We start from the raw sequence: 24,593 nt of genomic DNA on the forward strand, positions 1-24,593 counted from the left end.
CTGAGAGAGAGAAGGGATCACTAGACATCCCACCGGAAAGTCCCTTGGGATGGATGTTAAAATATTGGGAAAATTGCCCTGAGAAAAAAAAAAAAAAAAAAAAAAAAGAAATCTAAGGCAAAAATGATCTGGTATTGTGCCGAGGTCTGGGGAGGGCAAGAACTGAGAAACCACCTCACTTAGCCTGTGGTGGGCACATTTGAAAGGTGGACGTGTAACGAGTATATTTACGAAGTATAGAGCAGAGAAAAAGTAAGCTACAAAAAAAGAGCACAGGGAAAAATCCCTCCAATCCGGAGGAGAGATCACCAGACATCCAGCTGGAAAGTCCCTTGAAGTAAATGTTAAAACACTGGGAAGATTGTCCCCTGAGGAAAGGGAAATCGAAAGAAAAATTAATACATTATTGTATAGAAGTTTGGGGAAGACAGGAGTTGAGAAGTCACCTTACTTAGCCAGTGTTAGGCACATCCGGAAAAATAGACCTGTAATAAGTTGTTCTCCTATGTGGAGAACAAGGACCCCTCGGACCCCGAGGAGAGGGAATATGCTAAGCTCTGGTTAAACGCCAGGGTAGGGCTGTTCCCAATGAAACAAAAAGAAAAACGTGAGTCGAAAACTGAATCCTGGGAACCCCTTGACCACTTACCTCCCCCGTACCATGGACCGGCTGGGCCGTCCTCCCCAGAGCAAGTGGTGCCTTCAGCACCCTCGAACCCCCGAGACAAACCCACTGAGATGCATGCGTCTCAAGCGGGAGACTCGGTGCCGGCAGCGATGCCGGCAGCCCTTCCCCTTTCCCCGCCTGCGAACACCGCAGCCACAGGAGTCTCTTCAGAGGTTTCTCCGGCATAAGGCTGGGGACAGCTCTATCCGTCCTTGCCGGTCCGGCCGCCACAGCCGGGACCCTCACACTTAACTGAAGGGGTCCCTACCGGTAACCGGGTGGCAGGGGAGTTCCCACAATCAACAAAAGGAAAAACCCCCACAAACCTCAGTTCCCCTCCTGCAAGTAGAACTCATTTGAAAGCAAAAATGATGGGCGAGGAGGGGGGAGAGAGTAGTGAGAATGAGCACCGGTTGTTCCCTCTCAGGGAAGTACCGACAGCCCCGGGAGTGATTGGATTTGTGAATGTTCCCCTTAACTCCGGGGATGTGCGAGCCTTTAAAAAGGAGATGGGGCGATTGTTAGACGATCCTTTGGTGTGGCTGAAAAGCTGGATAACTTTTTAGGAAGTAGTATTTACACATACGATGATCTTATGGCCATCCTGAGATCGCCTGTTTAATCAAGAGGAAAGAGAAATGATTAAACAAGCCGGTATCAGAGACTGGGACCGACGCAGTCCACAGGGGACACCAGGTGACCAGAAATGGCCTAGCGTGAGCCCGAGCTGGAATGCCCAGGGAGGAGGGCAGGCAGAGCATGATGGATTTAAGAAACATGATTGTTCAGGGAATAAGAGAGGCAGTTCCCCGAGGTCAAAACATTAGTAAAGTGTTCGGGGAATGCCAAGGGAAGGAGGAATCGCCCACAGAATGGGTAGAGAGGTTGCGGCGAAGTTTTCAGATCTACTCTGGAACTGACCCGAACTCTCCCGTGGGGGAAGTCTTACTAAAAACACAATTTGTTGCCAAATCCTGGGAAGACATTAGGAGGAAATTAGAAAATATTGACAGGTAACAAGATAAAAGCCTCCAAGAGCTTCTGAGGGAAGCTCAAAAAGTATATATGAGAAGGGAGGATGAAAAACAGAGACTGTAAGCTAAGGTTTTGGTAGCTGCGGTCAAAGAAGTCCAAAAGCAAGAACAAACACAAGGTAAGTTTAAAACACTACCTAGAAAACAGAAAGGCACTCACAAGGCAGCCCCTACCCCACGGAGAGAGCTCCCCGAATGTTACTACTGTAAGAAAGTAAGACACATTCAGCAGGATTGCAGGCAAAGAATAAAAAAAAAAAAAAAAAAAAAAAAAAAAAAGAAAAGATTTTTCAAGAAGATTAGGGCTGTCAGGCTCTTTAATTTGAGGACAAGAACATCCAAGGAGCCCTTGATACAATTAAAAGTGAGTCCCCAATGGCAGGAAGTAAGCTTTTTAGTGGACACTGGAACAGAGAGAGGTACTCTGCAGAAATATCCAGAGGGGTGTGTGACAAGCAAGGAAAAAGTTTTTGTAATTAGAATCAAGGGGGATCCTTTCAAAGTATCTGTAATAGAGATGTAGGAATAGAATCAGAAAATAAAATTTGTTTAAGAAATTTATTGCTTGTAGAAGAAGCAGATTATAATTTATTAAGAAGAGACATGATTGTTGCATTAAGAATTAATATCGTTGTTAAAAACTCTGAATTAGTAGTAAAAATATTCAAACTGACTCCCAAAGACGAAGAAGAAATTAACCCTAGAGTGTGGCACTCAAAAGGAGAAATAGGGAAATTAGATATCAAGCCTATTAAAATAGAAATTGAGGACCCTGAAGACCCTATAAGGATCAAACAATACCCCATCCCGATGGAAGGGAGAAGGGGATTAAAACAAGTAATTGACGACCTCCTTAAAGGGGGTACCCTGAAACCCTGTATGTCTCAGCATAACACCCCCATCCTGGCTGTAAGAAAAACAGATAGCAGTTTATGATTGGTTCAGGACCTCAGAGCTGTAAATGTTAGAACCCGAACCAGATTCCTGGTGGTAGCCAGTCCTTACACTTTACTGAACAGGCTCTCACCTAAAGATGTATAGTATAGTGTAATCGATTTAAAAGATGCTTTTGGACTTGCCCTCTGGATGAAAAGAGTAGAAATTTCTTCGCCTTTCAGTGGGAGGACCCGGACACAAACCAAAAGCAACAGCTGAGGTGGACGGTCCTCCCGCAGGGGTTTGTAGAATCCCCAAATCTGTTCGGACAGGCTCTGGAACAACTACTCACCCAATTCATTCCAGAGGAAGGGACAAAATTGTTACAATATGTAGATGACTTGTTAATTGCCGGAACGACGGAAGAAAAGGTGAAGAAAAGCACGATTTCTTTACTGAATTTCTTGAGACAGAAGGGGTTAAAAGTATCTAAATCCAAATTGCAATTCACAGAGCCCGAAGTAAAATACCTTGATCATTGGATATCTCAAGGGAAAAAGAAATTAGACCCTGAGAGAGTAGCAGGGATTCTTGCACTCCCTGCCCCAAAAACAAAAAAGACAGATAAGACAATTTTTGGGGCTCCTGGGATATTGCAGACAATGAATTGAAGGATTTAGTGAAAAAGTAAAATTTCTGTATGAAAGGTTAAACACTGATAAGTTGAAATAGACTGAGCAAAATGAATTTAATTTTCAGAAATTAAAGGATGCACTCATAACTGCCCCCGTACTAACTTTACCGGATACCAATAAGAATTTCAATTATTCGTAGATGTGAATAGACAAGCAGCACAAGGAGTTCTGACCCAAGAGTGGGCAGAAAAAAGAAGCCCATAAGGTTTCTCTCAAAATTTTTAGACCCGGTTAGTCGGGGTTGGCCTACTTGTTTGCAAGCAATTGTGGCAGTGGCTTTATTAGTAAGAGAAGAACAAAAAAAAAAAAAAAAAAAAAAAAAAAGGGGTAACTTTCGGAGCTCCCTTGATAGTCTACATGATGTAAGAAATATCTTACAACAAAAAGCGGAAAAGTGGTTGACTGATTTGAGGCTTCTGAAATATAAAGCCATCTTAATCAGCTCGCCTGGTTTAGAATTAAGAACCACTACTGCGCAGAATCCTGCGCAGTTCCTGTTTGGGGAACCAACAGAGAAACTATTACACAATTGCATTGAAACTGTGGAATTGCAAACTAAAGTTAGACCAGATTTAGAAAATCAGGAGTTAGAAAGAGGAGAAAAGTAGTTTATAGATGGATCCTCGAAAGTTGTTGAGAGAAAAAGAAAGTCAGGATATGCTATAGTGAATGGCATATCAGGAAGCATTGTGAAATCAGGCCCCCTGAAAGCAAGCTGGTCTGCACAAGCTTGCGAGCTTTATGCTCTCCTGAGAGCCCTCCAGAGGTTGAAAGGAAAGAGGGGGATCATCTATACAAATTCGCGGTATGCTTTTAAAGTAGTACATACTTTTAAGAAAATTTGAGAAAAAGAAGTCTGATAAATACGAAAAAAAAAAAAGAGTTAATCCATAGGGAAATCATTCGACAAATTCTACAGGCTGTCAGAGAACCAAAAGAAATATCAGTTGTCCATGTAAAAGGACACCAAACAGGATGGCAGTTCCACACCCGAGGTAACAACCTGGCAGACAAAGAGGCAAAACGAGCGGCTTTGTTAACCAATCTGCAGAAAAGAGGACTGATTCCCCAAAGCACAACACTGGGATTTGCCATACACCAAATGCAGCCTGAGGATAAAGTCCTGATCAAAGCTTAGAAAGAGCTCCCCCTCAACCCTCACTGGGAAGGCCCGTTTCTCGTCCTCCTGACCACAGACACAGCTGTCCGGACTGCAGAAAGGAGCTGGACACACTCACCTCGAGTGAAAAAAAGTAACGGATTACAACTCCTCCGAGGGGAAAGTCACCACACCTCCGAGAGAGCTGAAAATCAAACGCCGGCGTCATCACAAATGACAAGTGACGACCAGATAAGTTGTATTAATCCTGATTGTAATTGTTTTCCATTTATCCACTTCGAGTGTGCTTATTGTAAACAGATTTGGGTAGCCCACTGTTTAGGAGGGTACAAACCTAAAAGATTGTGCACAAAGTGTCTAGAGAAAGAACAGGAGGAGACTAGCCGTTTCTTAACACTTGCCACCCGGGCGGGGTCCTTGGAACTAAACTCTCCTGAGTGGTTCCTATTGTTCCAAAAGGGGTTAAGAGGCCAGTTAGATTCCAAAGCCAAGGCTTTAGAAATCGAGTGCTGAAAAACAATTAAAGTTTAAAGTACTGTGTAGGACAGACCCAACTAAATCGTCTCGGTGGGCTACTTTCAAAAGAAGGTACGCCTTAAGGACTACAAGGGCCCCTGAAGACAGTCCCTGCTGCCGAGAAGATGATAATCCCCGCCGTATGTTCCTATACGGGCGAAGGGCAAGGCAGAGGGATGCAATGGTGGGGAATCCTGATAGTCCTGAACCTAGCCATGTGCTTGGCCGAGGGAATGAGTCCCGAGGTACCTCCAGGGGGAGAGTCCCCTGGGGAAGTGTGAGCAGTGTCAGACTGCCACAGAAACTGGACGAAAGATTGACTGTCCTCCAGAACTGCAAAAGGGGATGTGTTTTCCCAACGGCACTCAGTATAATATCTGTAAATTAAAGGGAGAGGTGTGGTGTTACCGCTCAGAGGCAAGTTTTAAAGACGGGCAGTTTCAAACTCCTGAAAGACAAAAGATCAAAACTACCCACTTCAGGTACAAGAGAGAAGTGGGAGGGATTCCTCCGATTTCAATTTATAGTCAATGTAATAAAACCATCTAGATCAGAAGAAAAAGACAATCCACCTCTGTAGCATGTACTATAAGTGGAAAAATGTATTAAGAAGATAGAAATTTGAAACATGAAACAAAAGCTTCCTTCAATAATGAACCAATAATTTTAGATTTGTTAAAAAGTGAAGTTGACCGGGTATGTTTACAATTTGACCAAGTATTCTGTTTCTCCAGAGATGAAGACGAGTTAAATCCTAAAAGCAAAATATCAGACTGGGAGAAAAGTGAATGTGATTAATCTCACACTCATCCCTCTGTAAGATTGAATAAAATAATACGAATTTTTAATGTGGTCAAATTATTAGGTGGGGGACTGTAATAAAGAATTGGATGAATAAAAATTCGAAAGAAAAGGTTTAAATAAAGTATATGTAATTGTAAATGATGAAAATATGGAATGAGAAATCCTCCTCCAGGTCGAGGCAGGATTTCTCTTCCAAAGCAACAGATTGCAGCCAAGCACCCAGATAACAATCGCAAGCAGGCACATCAGCCCCGAAAGAATGGGCAGGACACGGGCCATCGAACAAACAAAAGAACGGGCCTGGACGAGATATCGCCGAGCCCGAGCATCTCCGCCCTGACCACCTGTGCTGGAGAAATGGAGAAACTAGACAAAGGAAGAGGAGCCAGCCGAGATAGCCATCGGCTCCAGGATGGGTGCCACCACTCCACCCTAATGGCCCAGACCAAAATGATATCAAAAAGACATCCTGGACCTCTTTACATATGAGGAGCCTCTGCCCAACGTCTATTGACCCTATTCTCCGGTGCCAGGAAATCTATTCTTCGAACAATTAAGAACCTCTTAGCAAAGGGTGCCTGCTTGGAATTTGGCCTCGGGACACAAACTTCCTATAAAAACCCAGGCCAAAGGACTCTCAGGCGTGGATTTGGGAGCATCTATACCTTGCGTATAGACCCTGTCCACCCAGCACTGCGCTGCTTATTTTATTGAGGTTTTTCTCTTTGTTCGAATTTATTATTGTTTGATAATAAATTTTCTCTTTTTTATAACCCGAAATTGCCTTTGCATTTATAACATGAGGGTTCCCTCCTTCCCTCTCAGGGAGACGCGAAGGCGGCGAGGCGCTCAGGCCGATAGGGGAGAGCCGCTCGACACGTCCCACGGCGGCCCGCCGGCCGACAGCAGGTCTACCCAGCGGCCGGCCGACAGCAGGTCTACCCAGCCGCCGGCCGACAGCAGGTCTACCCAGCCGCCGGCCGACAGCAGGTCTACCCAGCCGCCGGCCGACAGCAGGTCTACCCAGCCGCCGGCCGACAGCAGGTCTACCCAGCCGTCGGCGGAAGGCAGATCTACCCTGGCGGCCGGCGGCCACCAGCCACCAAAGGCCGCTCGCGTGCCACTGGGCTCCACCCCAAAGGCCGCCAACTGCCGAGGGCCGCTGTCCTGGTTTAGGGCACATTTGGGAGAAAACCTCCAATGGGGCTCCCCCCGGGAAGCAAACCCACGTGGCCCTTTTCTCCCACCCATCAACCGGTTCAGAAGAGATTTCTCTGAGAGAAGTGGAAAAAACCTGTTTATTTCACAGGCACAGCACTACCCAGCACAAGAATGAACGATATCAAATTACAAAACCTCTCGCCATTCAGAAGAGATGACAAACTTCTGAGGGTCTCTTTCCTGTGGGTGTTCGCTCTGTTATCAGTCCCTCTGGTGCTGGAAAATGCCGCTGCCCAAGCTGGGCTCCCGGTAGTCCACGGGTGCAAGCTCCCGGTGCTCCCCCAAGTCCCCGGTCCAGAGCAGGTTCGATTCGTTTCAGAAAAAGGGAAAGAAAAGAGTCCAGGAAGACCTCTCTGCTCTGGCTAGTTGGAAAGCCAAGGCGATCTGTGTCTTGTTGTCTGTCTGTGCTGTAGTCAAAACTCCCGATGCAGGGGGAGCAAGTACAGTCTGATAACAGGCTCGGTGCTTCTTTTCCACTCACTTTTACTCTTAGATGGAATTTTAAGAAGACAAAATCTGTGTCTGGGTTAGGTGGACGAATGGGGATACAATTTAACATCATAATCAACCCAGGACACGGGGGGTCCCTCAATTTTCTTTCTCTGGAGTTTCACCCCCTCCCCCAATATTTCCTCCATCCCCCTCCCCCCAAACTGAGGTGAGAAAATATTTTTTTTAATTTTTTTTCTGGCTTTTTTTTTATTTTTACCTTTCCCCCCCCCCCCTTTTTTTTCCTTTTTCATCTTTTTATTTATTTACACTTAATTTGGGGGGCCGAGGGGCAGGAATTTTGGGGTGGGGTCACCTGGGGGGACAGGAAACAGGGAGACCCCCCTCCCCAAAAAAACGGGAAAAATCCTGAGATTTCTGGTGTTTCTCCCCCCACCCAAGGTATGAAAAAATTTATGTTCTCAGATTTTTGGTGATTTTTGGGGAGAGAGTTGCAATTTTGGTGGAGGTTTTGGGAAGGCTTGCTGTTTTTTGGGGAGTTCTCCCAGGATTTGGGGTGGAATTGGAGAAATTTGGGGGTTCGGGGGGAAATTTGGGGTTTTGGGGCGAAACTCTGAAGGTCCTGGGGGGAATTTTGGGGTTTTAGGGCAAGAATTTAAGGATTTTTTTCTAACATTTGGGTGTTTGGGGAGGAAATCTGGGGCTTTGGGAAGAACTTTGGGGGTTTTAGGGAGAGGATTTCGGGTTTGGGGAAAAAAATCGGGGATTTGGGGGGGAAAATTTGGTGGTTTTGGGGGGAAATTCAGGGGTCCTGGTGGAGTTCTGATTTTGGGAAGGGGATCTGGGGAGGATTTTTTGGGTTTTGGGGGAATTTCCATTGATGGGGAGAGGTCCTAATCCCAGTGAGGAGGGGCATTTTGGGGAGGCCTGAATTTGGGGAGGGGTCTCAGGGAGGATTCCCAATTTTGGAGTGAGATTTGGGGGATTTTCCAGCGATGGGGAAGGTGTCTTGGGGGTGGGATTTGGGGAAGGGTCTCATTGGGGGACCATCCTGAGCTGGAAGCAGGGGGGACGTTGGGAGTGGAATTTGGGGAGCATAATAAATGGAAATGATTTGTGCTAACTAATTTGTAACTATTTGGAAAGTTATTATTAGAAGCAATCAAGGGAATTGGTGTTACAAGGCAGATGTACCCCTTTGCAGATGTTACGTGTTGAAATTAAGGTACAGGATGTAGTTTTGAGGTAAGTGGTGTCCCAAGAAGAAATCAACCTTGAGATGGATAAAGTTGGAACAACTTTAGGCATAGGCCTGAAGATTATGAAGTGTAAGACTAATTAGTGGAACACAATGCTTATTTACATAACACTTAGTACACATGCAAAACCTGTAAGGTTATCCAGAGGACAATGAGGATGAGCGTAAGCCTTCATCCAAAATACCTCCGAAAGGAGACTGAAGACCCCCTAGCAACAAGTGAGGCTTGCACCATGAAGAATAGTGATGTAAAATTAAAGAATCAAAAACAGGAGGAGACTTAGGGGAAATATTAATATGAATAAGCATACAGTATATAAGTTTAGTTTGAATTGCTTTGTTTTGGTACGTGAGGCAGGGTGAGAAGCCCTGCCCATACCCCAGTCAGTTTTGCTCATGCTTTAATCATACTCAATTACTGGCAAATTATATTCACACACATATATATATATATATATGAAGATATTCACTAAATTGTACTCTTTTACTGAATTGTTTTCCTTTTATACCAAATTTCTATTCAATCCACTAAATAGTAGTATTTTATTATATTGTATCCTTGTATTCAATTCACTAAATTGTATAATTTTTTCCCTTGTTATTTAATTGCTGTTAATTCAATAGATCTAGTTGTCTGATTTTAATTTCATTTACAATAGCACCAAGAAGAAAAGGGGCTTACTGAGAGCAAGCAAACTTAATCCTCTGCCAGGACACAAATTTAGAGGGCAAAAAATTAAAAAACCCCACAGCATCAGCCCAGCTTCCCAGTGAGAAGGGTTGGAACTCTCTGCCCTCAACACTTCCCCAGCAGGTTTACAAAGGTAACTGGGATCTAAGCTGTGCCCTCTGAACCAACAGAGCCAGCCTCCCTTCAGGCTGAAAAACCACGGCCCCAGTTATAGCCCTGGGTGCCTCCTGTGCCCCAGAGAATGGCCCGGCTCACCCGGTCCAGCCTGGCCCGAGCAGCCCGGACTGGCCTCAAGGGATGGGCTCCACCTGCCCACTGTGCCCACAGGCCGAGTCCAAGGGCTCACAAGAGGCTTCCTCCCAGCTCTACAAAACCTCGGCCAAGACTGTCCCCTTTGCTGTGCTGAGAAGAGTAAAAAACCCTCTCAATTTAACCCCACTGCACTCCTCATGGGGAATCCCTGCACACCTTAGGAGAGAGCCCAAATTTTCCCTGTGTGCCTCATGAGGTGCAGGCCCAGGTGATGCCACTAAAGGAAATGTGCCTTCACAGCCCAGGGACGCTCAGCACGGGCTCCCCCAGCCCCTCGGGGCCCCACCGCTGGTCACGGCAGCCCCTGCCTGGCTCCTGCCTGCCCACACCATGGTCAGCCCTGGCTGCTCCTGGACATGGAGCTCAGCCAGGGCTGGTGCTGTGTGGGCTTTGCTGGTGGTACCAGCCGGACACTGGGGTGAGAGCTCCATCTCTTTATTTGAACAAAAAACATGGGCCAACCCCTGCTCTGGTGGACAGGGGCTGCCCAATTTCAGTCCTGGCCAGGGAACAGGGCCAGGGGGCTCAGGGGCAGAGGGTCTCGCTTGGGAGGTGTGCATCTTGGGATGCCCTCAAGACGGGGATGCAGCTGCAGCACAGCAGATGGGGAGAGATGTGAAGAGCGAGGATAACAGGTCAGCTTCTCAGAGACTAAAATCTTTGGCTGCTCTTCTGAAGCTGCAGAGGTGCTCCTGTGGAGAGAGGAGGTGGCTGAGGCCCCCAGCTACCACTGGCACACAGGGACCCTCCTGCACAGCAGGGCCCACAGCGGCCAAGGCTCCCCAGCACGGCTGGAGCTGCTGGCACAGCTTGGCCCAGCTGGACAGCTGCCCCTCAAGGCCCCAAGCAAGCAGGGGATGGCTCTGGGCAGGGTCCCTGGCCAGGAGCGGGCCCCAGAGCACCTCTGCCTTTCAAGGGCAATCTCATCCCCGCTCTTTCTCCTGCCCACCTTGCTTTGCCTCTGCCCGCTGCTCCGGGGGCTGCTCTTGGCCAGGCAGCCTCAGTGGGAGCCAGCACTGGCTGCAGCCCCAGCAGGCTCCCCAGGACAAGGCCCAGCAATTAAGAGACCAATGAAAGGCCTGGGCAGCAGCATAACTCTCAGCAAAGTTATTTGGGCAACCAAGGCCTACCCACAAGTGCACAGCAGCCTCACTGGGAATGTTTCCTGACTATGAGCAGCCTTTCAAGAAGCTGTTTGAGGCCGAGATCGCAAAACACTCACCGTTTTCCCTTCCGGCAATACCAGATTCCGGCACAGCACATCATCAGGAAAACTGCTCCACCAGCCACAATGGCCATTAACTTAATCAAACCATCTGTTCCCTGGTAGAAAACTCTTCTCATGCTCTCCCAGATCTTCTGAGCATGTGCTGTGGTGCCAGCTGCATCTGTGGGAGCAATGGGCAGCGTGAGCCGCGTTGTGCTCCATTGCTGAGCTGGCAGCATGCTGGATACAGCTAAGACGTTCTCTGTTTCTCCCAGAGCTGGGGCCTGCAGGCACCTTGCCACCCCTTGGCATAAGACTGCTCAACCCCCTGAGCTCGAATGGCACAATTTCTCTGTGCTGTGCTGGTCTTCTCCAGGCAATACTTGTCAAAGACATGGATAAGGATCAGGCAAATGCCCAAGGTTTTGGAAATGCTCCAGGGCCACTCCTCTTCCAAACAGACCCTAAACCTGAACTAGCCCGAGACCGGGAAATTGCAAGGGGATCTCAAGGTGTGCGTGGCCCATGGTGCAGTTTGGGTTCCCTGTCAGCTGATGCCAAATGCCTTCCTGCAGAGGCTGGGGAGAACCTGCAGCCAGGCCAGGCTGGGAAACAGCCCTGCAGGCCATGAAAGCAGCAGTGGGGCAGCAAGGCTGCCATGGATCCCTTCCTGCTGTGCCGGGCACAGCGTGTCCAGATGTGCAGAGAAAGCCCCCGGCTGCTGAGTGTCAGGAGAAGGCTGAGGGACATGGACCCACCATGGTGTCCCTCCAGATCATTCAGGATTATGTTCAGGTATTTGAGTTCCCCCATTGCTACATTACTATCTCCTATAGGTTTGTTCTTCTTTCTCAGGGGACCATAATATAAAGTATTTGCATTTCCCAGGAATGGATCCCACAGAACCAGTGGTCAGCCTGTGGGATCAGCAGGGACGCACCACACACCCCAGTGATGGGAGCTGGGCTTGCTGGCAGAATTTAGCTCAGGAGCTGGGAAAGTCCTCCCTGCAGACACACCTGTAACTCAACAGCCACAGAAGCTTCATTCATGTCTGCTGATCTGCACAGGCAGCACTGAGCCACAGAAGCAGTGAGAGGATCGCGCAGGACGAGGGCACATACGTGCACAGCTCTATCCTGGCACCTGCAGCAATGCCACCCTGGCCGAGCCTTGGGCTCTGAGCTGGAGGCTCTCCCAGGGGGAAAGGCCTTGACCTACCCTCATAATCTTCCTCATCATCAGGCTCAGTAACTGATATGGATTGGGAATCCGGATCATCTTCATCATCAGGTTCATCTGCAAAGAAAGTCAGGACAGAACAACTCCCGTGACACTGGTGAAGATTCTTCTTCAGGCTGGAGTGGCAGTGAGTGCACCCGGGTGACTGCTGCCCTCCAAGGCACTTCCTCATCTCTGCCTTCAACTCAGTAGCAAGGGCAGGGGGACCACGTGCCTGCCATGGGCCCACAGTGGGATGGAAGGAGCCCCTTGCACGGCAGTCAGGGGAGAAAGGACTCCCTGGAGCTGCCAGCAGCTCTGAACTGAGCCCCAGGCAGGGCCAGGGCTTGGCAGCTGGAGCAGGAGCATCTCAGGTTCCCTGGGGCCAGAAAGGAGCCACACAAGGCACAGCCCTGGGGCACAGCCCTGGGCCCGGCCCCTTCCTCTCTGCTCTTCTCCGTGGCTGCACAGAGCACACAGAAGGAGACACTGGCATTGCACACAGGAAGAGGATTGACAGCTAAATGCTCCATCCTCCCACTGACAACAATGCTGTGGGATCACTCAGGGCTCCAGAAGGGAGTGGAGCAAGGTTTCCAGAATCCATCAACCTTCAGACTCTTGAGGGAAATGGCACATGAGTGAGCTCTTGCCACCTTGACACGGATTGTTCTGTGCGGAAAGGGACATTGAGAAGTTGCCTCCAGCATCTGGCAAGGTCTTCAAACCACCATTTACCAGCACTTCCAGATGCTCCATGTCACGATCCCAATGTAGAAGGGAGCACAGATCAGAACCATTCCATGGTGTGCTGGGATCCCTTTCTGCCTTAGGGAACTGGGCACTGCAAGGGGGTCGGGGAAGGCCGTAGGAGCCAGATGTCAATGGACATGGCCAAAGCTGCAGAGGGGCCTGAGGAAAGCTCTGGACTGGCTCTGGACACTCTCAACACCTTTTCCATGCTCTGTGCAAAATCCCTGAAAGGCAGGCACTGCCAAGGAGCAGAGATTTACAGCTCAAGCCTCAGCAGGGCTCAGGCCCAGAGGCCCAGCAATTACCTCCTGGGACTGTGCCTGGCATGGCCTCCCTTCCTGCAGTAGAGGCTGCCCATGAGCCACTGCTTCCTCCGGGAAACGCTGCCTTCAGCACAGCCTTTGGGTTCATCTCTGGAGAAAGGAAGAGCCACAGCTGGATCAGATAGAACCATTCCCCATTGAGGAGGTGGCATGTTCAAGAGGCAATATTTGTTAAAGTCATGGTTTAGGATCAGGAGAAAGACCAGGTTATTGGGGCTGGCCAGGGCCCTTCCTCCTCCAAACAGCCCCTACACCTGATCTAGCCCAAGACCGGGAAATTGCAAGGGATCTCTGGCTGTGCATGCCCTGTGCTACAGTTTGGGCTCCCTGTCAGCTGATGCCAAATGCCTTCCTGCAGAGGCTGGGGAGAAGCTGTAGCCAGGCCAGGCTGGGAAACAGCCCTGTAGGCAGTGAAAGCAGCAGTGGGGCAGTGAGGCTGACATGGATCCCTTCCTGCTGTGCCAGGCACACGGCGTGTCCAGATGTGCAGAGAAAACCCCCGGCTGCTGAGTGTCAGGAGAAGGCTGAGGGACATGGACTCACCATGGCGTCTCTCCAGTTCACTCAACATCTTATCCATCTGTTTGGATGTCTCCAGGGACTTACTATCCTCTGTAGGTTTGTTCCTCCCTCTAGGAGAAACTTAACAGAAAGTATTTCCATTTCAGATGAATGGATCCCACAGAACCAGGGCTCAGCCTGTGGGATCAGCAGGGACACACCACTCACCCCTGTGATGGGAGCTGGGCTTGCGTGCAGCAACCAGAAAAGGAGCTTGAAATGTCCTTGCTGCAGACACACCTGTAACTCAATAGCCACAGAAGCTTCAGTCATGTTACCTGGTTCATGACAGGTTGTCAATGATTATTCCTTGTTGGGACAGTGAGAACATACCTGCATGGGACTCCAGAGGCAGAAAATCTTCATGCAGCCAAGCTGCTGGAGAAGTCTTCCTACCACCCTTATCTAGAAAGGAGCACAGATCAGAACCATTCCATGCTGTGCTGGGACCCCCTTCTGCCTTAGGGAAGTGGGCACTGCAAGGGGGTCGGGGGATGGCCAAGGGAGCCAGATGTCAGTGGACATGGCCAAAGCTGCAGAGTGGCCTGGGGAGCTCTGGGCTGGCCCTGGACACTCTCCACCTTCTTTGCAGTCCCTGTGCAAAATCCCTGGTGGGGCAGCAGAACCAGCCCCGGGCCCAGGGGCTCTCCCTGCCACAGAGGAAACCATTAAGCCCTGGGCCAAACTGCAGCATTCAGTGCCACAGACATCCCTACCTCCCTCCTGCCCTCTCTCCTGCCCTCCGTCCTTCAGCTGGGACAGCTCCCCCAGCCCAAGGGGACAGAGCCAGGCCCTCTCAGGGCACATTGGAGCTTTACCCTCCCCTCAGCCCTTTCCCCACCATGGGCATTCCTTGCAGCCGCTGCCAGGTTTTGGGATGTGTCTCCCATGGAGGGACCTCAGCAGAACTGCTCAGTAGCCAAGTGCCCTGAGCCTGCTCAGAATAATTCTTCTGCACTGTGCTCACACAGCCAAGCAACAGAGATGGCAGCTCAAGCCTCAGCAGGGCTCAGGCCCAGAGGCACAGCAATTACCTCCTAGGACTGTGCCTGGCATGGCCTCCCTTCCTGCAGCAGAGGCTGCCCATGAGCCACTGCTTCCTCCGGGAAACGCTGCCTTCAGCACAGACTTTGGGTTCGTCTCTGGAGAAAGGAAGAGCCATAGCTGGATCAGGTGGGGCTGTTCCCCAACAGGAAGGTGGCATCTTCAAAAGGCAATACTTGTCCAAGTCATGAATAAGGTTCAGGAAGCCATCAAAACTTCGGAGCCAGGCCAGGGCCCTTCCTCCTCCAAAGAGCTGCCATTCCACATCTACCCCAAGACTGGGAAATTGCAAGGGATCTCAGGCTGTGCATGGCCTGTGCTGCAGTTTGGGCTCCCTGTCAGTTGATGCCAAATGCCTTCCTGCAGAGGCTGGGGAGAAGCTGTAGCCAGGCCAGGCTGGGAAACAGCCCTGTAGGCCGTGAAAGCAGCAGGGGGCAGTGAAGCTGCCATGGATCCCTTCCCACTGTGCCAGGCACGGCATGTCCAGATGTGCAGAGAAAGCCCCCGGCTGCTGAGTCACAGGAGAAGGCTGAAGGACACGGACCCACCATAGCGTCTATCCAGTTCACTCAGCATCTTGTCTTCTGTGGGTGTATTCCTCCCTCTAGGAGAACCTTAACAGAAAGTATTTCCATTTCAGATGAATGGATCCCACAGAACCAGGGCTCAGCCTGTGGAATCAGCAGGGACACACCACTCACCCCTGTGATGGGAGCTGGGCTTGCGTGCAGCAACCAGAAAAGGAGCTTGAAATGTCCTTGATGCAGACACACCTGTAACTCAATAGCCACAGAAGCTTCTGTCACCTGGTTCGTGACAGGTTGTCAATGATTATTTCTTGTTGGGACAGTGAGAACATACCTGCATGGGGCTCCAGAGGCAGAAAATCTTCATGCAGCCAAGCTGCTGGAGGAGCCTTCCTACCACCCTCATCTGGAAGGAAGCACAGATCAGAACCATTCCATGGTGTGCTGGGATCCCCTTCTGCCTTAGGGAAGTGGGCACTGCAAGGGGGTTGGGAAAGGCCGTGGGAGCCAGATGTCAATGGACATGGCCAAAGCTGCAGAGGGACCTGGCGAGCTCTGGGCTAGCTTTGGTCACTCTCCACCTTCTTTGCAGGCCCCATGCAACATCCCTGGTGGGGCAGCAGGACCCGCCCAAGGGCTCTGGGGACTCTCTCCCACCCACAGAGGAAACCCTCCCTCAAGCCCTGGGGAAAACCATCCCCAATGCTTCCCAGGGAGAAGGAAGTGCTGTCCCAGGAAAGGGAAGTCAGGCCCTGGGCTCACCTGTTCCCTGTGCTCGCCACGGAGCAGCCTGGGCAGCCCTGTCAGGCAGGGCCACTGCGAGGAGGAGCAGGAGGAAGAGGCGCAGAGAAAAGGCCATGGTGCCTTGCCCACTGCCAGTCCTGCAGCTCTTGCTGCCACCACTGTCCTGACACTGCTGTCCCAATGTCAGCACCACTGCTGCCGCCGCCGCTGCTGCCGCAACAGTCGTGGTCAAGGACTGACTGCTTGGTCCTTGTGGTGCTGTGCAACCACGGGCTCTGGGACCTCTGTACCTCAGAGCCTGCTGTCACCTCAGCCTGCTGTCACCCCAGAGACTGCTGTGACCTCATGGCCTTGGCTGTACCCCCCGAGTGTACTCCCATCTGTACTCCAATCTGTACTGGACTGATTGTAAATCTTTGACTTCATCAAAGGGTCATTGCTAAACAAAACCTTGGTTTTGCCTGCTGACATTGCTGGTCATGTTCTGTCCCAGGAGATGCTCTTGATGGTTGCCTCTTTTCTTGGGCACGACATTGGAGGAGGTCCAGGCCCAGGTGATGCCACTGAAGGAAATGTGCCCTCATCCCAGGGACGCTCAACACAGACTCCCCCAGCCCCTCGGGGCCCCGCTGCTTGTCACAGCAGCCCCTGCCTGCCCCTGACACCGTGGTCAGCCTCGCCTGCTCCTGGACATGGAGCTCAGCCAGGGCTGGTGTTGTGTGGGCTTTGCTGGTGGTACCAACCAGACACTGGGGTGAGAGCTCCATCTCTTTATTGGAACAGAAGAGCTGTGTCAGGCCCTGCCCTGGCAGGAGGGACCCACCTTCAGTCCAGGCCACAGAGCAGGGAGGGTCCCTTCAGGGACACAGGGCCTTGCTTTGGGTGGAGGCAGCATCTGCACAGCAGCAAGCTGGTAATGCAGCTGTGACAGGGACATCACGTATGGGCATGGAGATGTGAAATGTGTGTTGCAGGTGTCCCTGAGGGAGGTGTTTGGCCATTCTTGTGAAGCTGCAGAGGGGAATGTGTTGAGAGAGGAGATGGCTGAGGCCCCAGCTGCAGCTGGCACACAGGGACCCTCTTGCACACTGGGAGATTCTCACAAAGTTTCCCTCTGAAGACTAAGAGGTGAATGTGGATGGGCTTAGCAACTGGTCTGCAGGCCAAACAATTGAGTTAGTAAAAGAAGAAATTGAGAAAATACAAGTTTGTCCATAGCAAGGAAGAAAGCAAGGCTGTTAGCATGGAAACCAATAAAAAGGGACATAAGGGGTATTTGCAGTTGTAATAAATGGAATTGGTTCATGCTCACTAAATTGTAGCCGTTATTAAAGTTATTATTAGAAACAATCAAGAATCAGTGTTACAAAGCAGATGTACCCCTTTGCAGATGTTACATGTCAAAATGAAGGTACAGGATGTAGTTTAGAAGATAAATGGTGTCTCAAGACCAAAATGGCCTTGAGATGTACCAAAATTAGAACAAATTTAGGCATTGGGCATAAGGATTAGTAAATATAAGGCTAATTAGTAGACTAACATAACACAAGGCTTAGTACGCACGTGCAAACCTGTAAGGTTATCAAAAGGACAATGAGGAAAAGGAGAAGCCTTCGCCAAAAGACCACCAAAAGAAGACTGAAGACCCCTTTGCAACAAGTGAGGCATGTGCCGTGAAGAAAAGTGATGTTAAGTCAGAAAAATTGGAAATAGGAGGAAACTTACAGGAAACATTAATGAATATGTATAAGCATACAGTATATGAGTTTAGCTTGAAGTGCTTTGTTTTGAACGTGAGGCAGGGTGGGAAGCCTCCGTACCCTGGTTGGTTTTGCTTATGCTTTAATCATACTTAATTACTAGTAGATTATATATATAAATTTAAATTTTTTATTAAACTGTATTATTTTACTAAACTGTATTCTTTTATACCACATTACTATTCAGTTTAGTAAATTGTATTCATTTTTAATTAAACTGCCATTAAGCCAAGGGACCTAGTTGTCAAAATTCTAATTTCATTTATAACAATATTTTAACAAAGAAGGTTGGTACAACAACATTGGTATTTAAAAAACATGACACAATATGAGCTATATTAACAAAGAAGGCCCCTTACGGTGACAACATTCTACTGTTAAAACTGTAAAACATCTTTGTGTACTGATCAGGAGGTCATGATTTACTCTTTACAATCCTAATGCTGAATATCTCCTTAGGGAGTCTGGTCACAGAGAAGAATGAGGACCCTGTGGGCTGCCCCTGTTTGGTCAACCTGCTCCTCATCCTGAGCCTCAGCATGTCTGACATCGCCCACGTGGGACTGACATCCCAAAACATTGATAACATTTCTCTTTATAATTTTTCTTTATAATTAAAATCTAATTAATTTTAAAAAATGAAATTTCATTTTTTATAATAATATTGTTCTGTATTTTTAGAACCTAATTTTTATATTTATATGAAAGAATTGATACAATTTTAGGAACAAAAAACATTATCGGTCCTTGGTTCAAAGTACCACAATTCCCTTCATTAATTAATTGACCACTATTTCTCCCTCTTTTTGCTAATTCGTCCTACTTTTAGTCCTTTGATCATATTTTCTAATAATTTTCTCAGATTGGGTAAAAGGGACCACTTTGGGGTCCATGGAAACTTTTCTGGTGAACATTTGGGGCAGTTTTGTGTCTGGGGAGGGAATTTAGAGAGAACTTGGTGGTCTGGAGGACACCTGGGGTAGCCAGGTGGGCACTTAGGGATTCTGTGGGACAATTCATGGTCTGGGGGAGCACTTGGGCGTCCAGGGGGGCTCTTGGAAGTCAGGGAGGAGAATCTGGGGGAACTTCGGGGTCCGGGCAGGCACTTCGGGGGCTGTAACGGGGAAGCTATGGGCTGCAGCGGATGATGGGAGTTGTAGGCGCCGGTATAATACGGTTTAATGGGGCCGCGGAGCATCACGGGAGTTATAGGCGCAGCTCCAATGGGTTCCGGTGGGGCGTGGGGCATGACGGGAGATGGAGTCGTGGCTGGAATAGCACTCTATGGGCGCCGCGGAGCATGATGGGAGCTGTTGTCCCGGAAGTGGCTCAGAAGGCGCGTTTGGCGGTGCAGGGAAGCACTTGGAGAGAACTTTTCCGTCCGAGCTGTGGTTGCAGGTCCTCGGGTGTCGTTCCGATTGGGAACGGCTAGGATGAACGACACTGGACTCTCAAGGGAGTCACAACACGAGAATTCCTTATGTAATAAAGAATTGGGTAAATAAAAATTCGGAAATAAGAAGTTTAAATAAAGTATGTATAATTATAACTAAATGAAAGTATGGAATAAGGAATTCTCCTCCCGGTCGAGGTAGAATTCCTCTTCCAAAAATCACGAATTGCAAAAGAACCCCCCCAGATAACAGGTTTCAGCAGACTCATCAACTCGGAGGAAAGGACAGGACACAGGCCATCATAGAAACAAAAGAAACAGCCTAAAAGTCTACCTCCAGAGAAAGGCAACGCCCGGCCGATTTCGGCCAAAGACCATCAAGCAAGACAAAAGGGACGAGCCTCAGGAAAATGGTCGTTGCCAGAATCGAACACCACACCCGCCAAACCCATACTACAGAAACTCAATCAAGAAAGACAAAGAAGAGACTACTCCTCCGAGATATCCATCGGTGCTAGCCCGGATCTCTCAATCCTGCTGTGATGAAATATGTTAAAATACATACAGACTCACTTTGCATTTGAGGAGACTCTGCCCGGATACTTACTGACTCAATGTTCTAGGCCAGGAAATCCATTCACCAGACAATCAGGGACATTTGGTGAATGGAAACTGGTTGGAATTCTAGCCTGGGGACATAAAATCCCTATAAAAACCCAGGCCAGAGAACCCTCAGACGTGGATTTGGGAACACCTATACCTTGCGTATAGACCCTGTCCACCCAGCGCTGCGCTGTCCATTTATTGTGGTTTTTTCCTCGCTGTTTGTTGCTTTATTAATTTATAATAAATTAATCTTTGTTAATCTTTAATCTGCCGTTGCATTTATAACACTTAGTTTATTGCTTCATCCCTGTCTTATAGACAGATACGTGGAAAGTACAGAAAAGAAACTCTTATTGGTTAACAAAGTGCTACATCACCATCATTGGTCAGGGGCACATTGCCCCCCTGACTCTCTCCTGCAAGAGGAAACAAGAGGACAGAAAAACAACACCTGGCAGTTGTTTTCTGTCTCTGAGGATTGTTTTGAAATCCTCCTTTGAATTTCCAGGCTAGCTTCTCAGGCAGGACTGAGAGGCTATGGGCCTGCATTTTCTGCAGCTCCCTGCAGCCTGTTCCAAAGCTAGCATCCATACTCGGGGCGAATGTATACGGCTCGGGAGCACTTGGCGGGAACCTGGGGAGCTCTAACCGGGCTCTTTAGGGCGTGGGGCGCGGCAGGAGGTTTGGGAGCGGAACTGTGTTCTGGGATGATGGGAGATGAATTCCCAGCAGTGTCTGGAAGGGGCATCTGTGGGGTCCGGAGCATTCAGGGATCCAGGGACGCTTTGGGGGGTCCTGAACGGGCGCTGAGGGGGACTCAGGGATCCTGGAGGGTTTGGGGTAGACTTATAGGACATATGGGGGGTGATACTGGGGTTCTGGGGAGTGCAGGGCATATTCCCAGTTCTTGACAACCTGGTCTCAATTGCCCCCTGCAGGCTCCTACTCACTGCCAAAACGATCCCAGTATGATATCCCAGTATGATGTCACTACACAGCCAGTGGAATCTCAGCCACTGCCAGGATGATCCCAGTACAAACCAGTCCCTGCCAGTGCTGCCACTCCAGGGATCCCCCAGCCCTCTCTGTGTTCCCCCCTCCCGCATCTCCCCAGAGGAGCCCCAAGGGTTGGCAGTCCCCATCCAGGGTCCCCAGCTAGCCCCAGGTTGGATCTGCTGCCCCCAATTTTCCCAGTTTCCCTCTCCTTTTCCCCGGGCCGTGTTCCACCCGTCCCCAGAGGGTGGGAGCAGCTGAGAGCCCCACGCTGCCCATCCTGACCTGTCCCGGCTCCATCCCCGCTCCTGCCGTGGGCTGTGAGGGGTCTGGGAACGAGGCACTGAGGGTGTCACTGCTCCATTTGGGGGAGGAGGAGGGATGGAAGAGGAGCAGGAGGAGGAGGAGGGACAAATGAGGATCAGGGAAAGGAGAAGGAACCACAAGGTCGAGCACTTCCTGAATTCATAGTCCCCCACCTCTGCGATCATCACCCACCATCCCACAGGTGACTGGGGAGTGGGAGCTTTGCCCAGATATCCTGGGGCGGTCCCTGGGTTGGGTTTATTTGGGCGGGGGATGTTTGGAGAATGTGGACCTCCAAAGCTGAGTGGAAAATCCTACTTGGGGGGACACTGGGGGGGTCCCACCATCCTTAAGTGGGGAGATGGAAACGGGGAACTTTTTGGATTCCTGGCACTCTCAGCAGCCCGGGAAGGGCAGGGACCGAGCAGACAGGTGATCTCCAATACAAGCATGACTCCCAGCAGCTGGGATGGGGGGAACCCTTGAACCCCAAACAGGAGAGACCAGAGATGGGGAACTCCTGGGAGGCATTTTCAGGCTGAATCTTGGTGTTTTCTGGAGGTTTTATGGACCCCAGATGTCCGATGACTTTTAGAGATGAGCTTGGACAGAGGGACCGTCAAACTCAATGTCCTCTTCCCTTGTATTTCCCCAAACCAGGATTTCCCATTCCCAAACCTTGGCTGGATGGAGAGGAAGGCTGCAAGGAAGAGGAAGATGCCTCAGGACACCCAGGCAGGTGAGGAGGAAGGCAGTGCCCCTTTCCCCCTCTCTCCTGCTCCATCTCCCAGCTCAGCATGGACCCCAGCTGCAGGACAACCCTGTTGCCGAGGCTGTCCTGCCTGGGACGCACTGGGGGGATCTCCTTCCCCTTCCCTCTGGCACCAAGGTAAATCCCATCCTCTCCTTGTCCTTCCTCCCTCAGACAAGGAGCTGAGGATGGAGACCAGGGAGGACAAATCCCTGCAGCATAACCTTGTGGAAGAGGCTGATTTGAGCAGTTCCACAGTGCAGGAATCCAATGGGGAGGAAAAGCCCCAGAGATCCCACAGGAGGAGGGGCTCCAAACCCAGCCCAGGGTGCTCTGAGGAGGAAAGACCCACCCTGTGCCGGGAAGGCAGCCGGAGGTCCAGCCAGGGCTCTGAGCTGGTGGTCCATGAGCAGCTTCACAAAGGGCAGAAGCCCTACAAGTGCTTGGAGTGTGGGAAGAGCTTCAGCCAGAGCAACAGCCTGATCTGCCACCAGATGATCCACACTGGGGAATGGCCCTACAAGTATGGGAAATGTGGGAAGGGCTTCAGCTTTAACTCCAAACTCATCATCCACCAGCGCAGCCACACTGGGGAGAGGCCCTACGAGTGTCCCGAGTGTGGGAAGAGTTTTCGGATCAGCTCCAGTCTCCTCGTGCACCAGAGGATTCACACAGAGGAGAGGCCCTTCCGCTGCCCTGACTGTGGGGAGGGCTTCAAGCACAACTCCACCCTCGCCATTCACCGGCGCATCCACACTGGGGAGAGGCCCTTCAAGTGTGGGGAATGTGGGAAGAGCTTCAGCCGGAGGTCCCACCTGATCCGCCACCAGAGGATCCACACTGGGGAATGTCCCTATGAATGTGAGGAATGTGGGAAGAGCTTCAGCCGGAGGTCCCAACTGACCATCCATCAGATGGTCCACACTGGGGAGAGGCCCTACGAGTGTCCAGAATGTGGGAAGAGGTTTCAGACCAGCTTCCAGTTCCTCAGGTACCAGCGGATTCATACGGATGAGAGGCCCTTCCGCTGCCCTGACTGTGGGGAGCGCTTCAAGCAAAACTCTCACCTCATCACCCACCGGCGCATCCACACTGGGGAGAGGCCTTATAAGTGTGACAAATGTGGGAAGGGGTTCAGCCAGAGCTCCAGCCTCAGTACCCACAAACGCATCCACAGCGGGGAGAGGCCCTATGAGTGTCCCCAGTGTGGGAAGAACTTCTCAGACAGCTCTCAATTGACCAGACACAAACGGAGGCACCACTAAGGGAAGCCCTGCGAGTGCTCCAAGTGCAGGAAGAGCTTCGTGCGCTGCTCCAACTCCATCCCCCATCAGTGGACCCACGTTGGGCAGAGCCCTGATGGCCCATGCTCCCTGTAATCTGTGTTGGGAAGACACTGGGCTGGTGGTTGTTTTGGTTTCGTTCTAATTATCTTTAGATTCATCTTCATCCCTTTGGAACAGACTAAATTGGGGTAAAAATCAACATATTAATGGCATCTAATTAATCAATGGCACCTAAAACCTCACATTTTACTAGTGCTTCAAGAGAAACTGTGAATCAGGGAGCTACTTAAGAGTATTTAGGGGTTGTGGGGTATTTGGAGTTGTCTCCATTTCTTGGCACTCAAAGAGATGAGGGGCTTCAATCTGTCACCTCAAGACCTCTCAGTGCCTCTGAATGCTACTCAGTCCCACCCCAAAATTATTCAATTCCACCCCCCCCTCCAGCTATGATGCCCTTAGTTTTAGCTTTCATATTTTTCATATTCTGCACTGCCTAGGTTTGTAGTTTTGAACTTCATATTAATTATTAGTGTCAGAAAAAATTAATCCACAAACACCAGAGGTTTATATCCAAAAAGGAGATAGAGGAGTGCTTTCAATTTATTCAATTAAAGGGAGAGGCCATGGGGCATTCCCCTGGGATCTCTCTAATTTTTGGAGGGCGCAGCCTCCCTTTTACCCCAATTCTCGGCCGTACGTCCCTTCTCCCTTTCCCCGTAGGCTGAGGGATTTAAGAGGTACAGACTTCCTGGTACACATGATACCTGAGATACCATCCCCCCCTCTCCCCAGTGCATAATCTCCTTCTTAGTTCTTAGCCCTTGTGGGATTTTATGGTGTTTCCCCAGTGTCTCTTTCATCTTTCAGTTGAATCCATCCCATTGTTTCTGTTATCTCTCAGTGATAGTTTCATTTTATCAGCAGACTCACAGCTTGTTTGTAAAGACAAGTGTCACTCTGATAGTTTAAGGTTTTAAAATCTTAGAAAATTTGGGGACTTAGAAAGAAAGTTAGGTTTGGTGAGCCCGGGACGAGTAGATCCTGGGAAGCGTTAGGCCTTGTACTTGCTAAAGATCATGTCAAACTGCACCTGTGTAATTGGTATATGATGAATTATACAATTGTTAGATGTGATTAGATATAATTATTGTTTAAAGAACATGAGGAACAATGTTAGGGGGTTGAGGGGGATCACAATAAATCCATGCTTGGGTAAAAACAATGCATACAATAGAACAATGTAAGTTTAATAATTAATATGAAAGTTATATAATGATAGAGTATAAAAGCATGTTCAATTCAAAACCAAGTCAGGTCAGATTTGGGTATGTGTACCCCTGACACCCAGAGCTCTTAATAAAGCACCTTCATTTAATCATTCTGTGATTATGTGTGTTCCTGAACACTAACATTTTGGCGACCCCAGATGGGACCTTGTGAGTGCTGCTGAGCGAACTCATGACCCGATCACGCT

At 49.6% G+C, this 24,593-nt stretch overlaps 1 pseudogene; it reads left to right on the plus strand.

Annotated features, from left to right (window-relative positions):
* LOC111944703 (uncharacterized) overlaps positions 1-23,168 on the plus strand; it is a 224,935-nt pseudogene extending 201,767 nt beyond the window's left edge.
* Positions 23,169-24,593: the final 1,425 nt, after the last annotated feature.

Source organism: Cyanistes caeruleus, unplaced genomic scaffold (assembly GCF_971803275.1).
Source record: "Cyanistes caeruleus unplaced genomic scaffold, bCyaCae1.hap1.1 HAP1_SCAFFOLD_69, whole genome shotgun sequence".
Classification (NCBI taxonomy): domain Eukaryota; kingdom Metazoa; phylum Chordata; class Aves; order Passeriformes; family Paridae; genus Cyanistes; species Cyanistes caeruleus.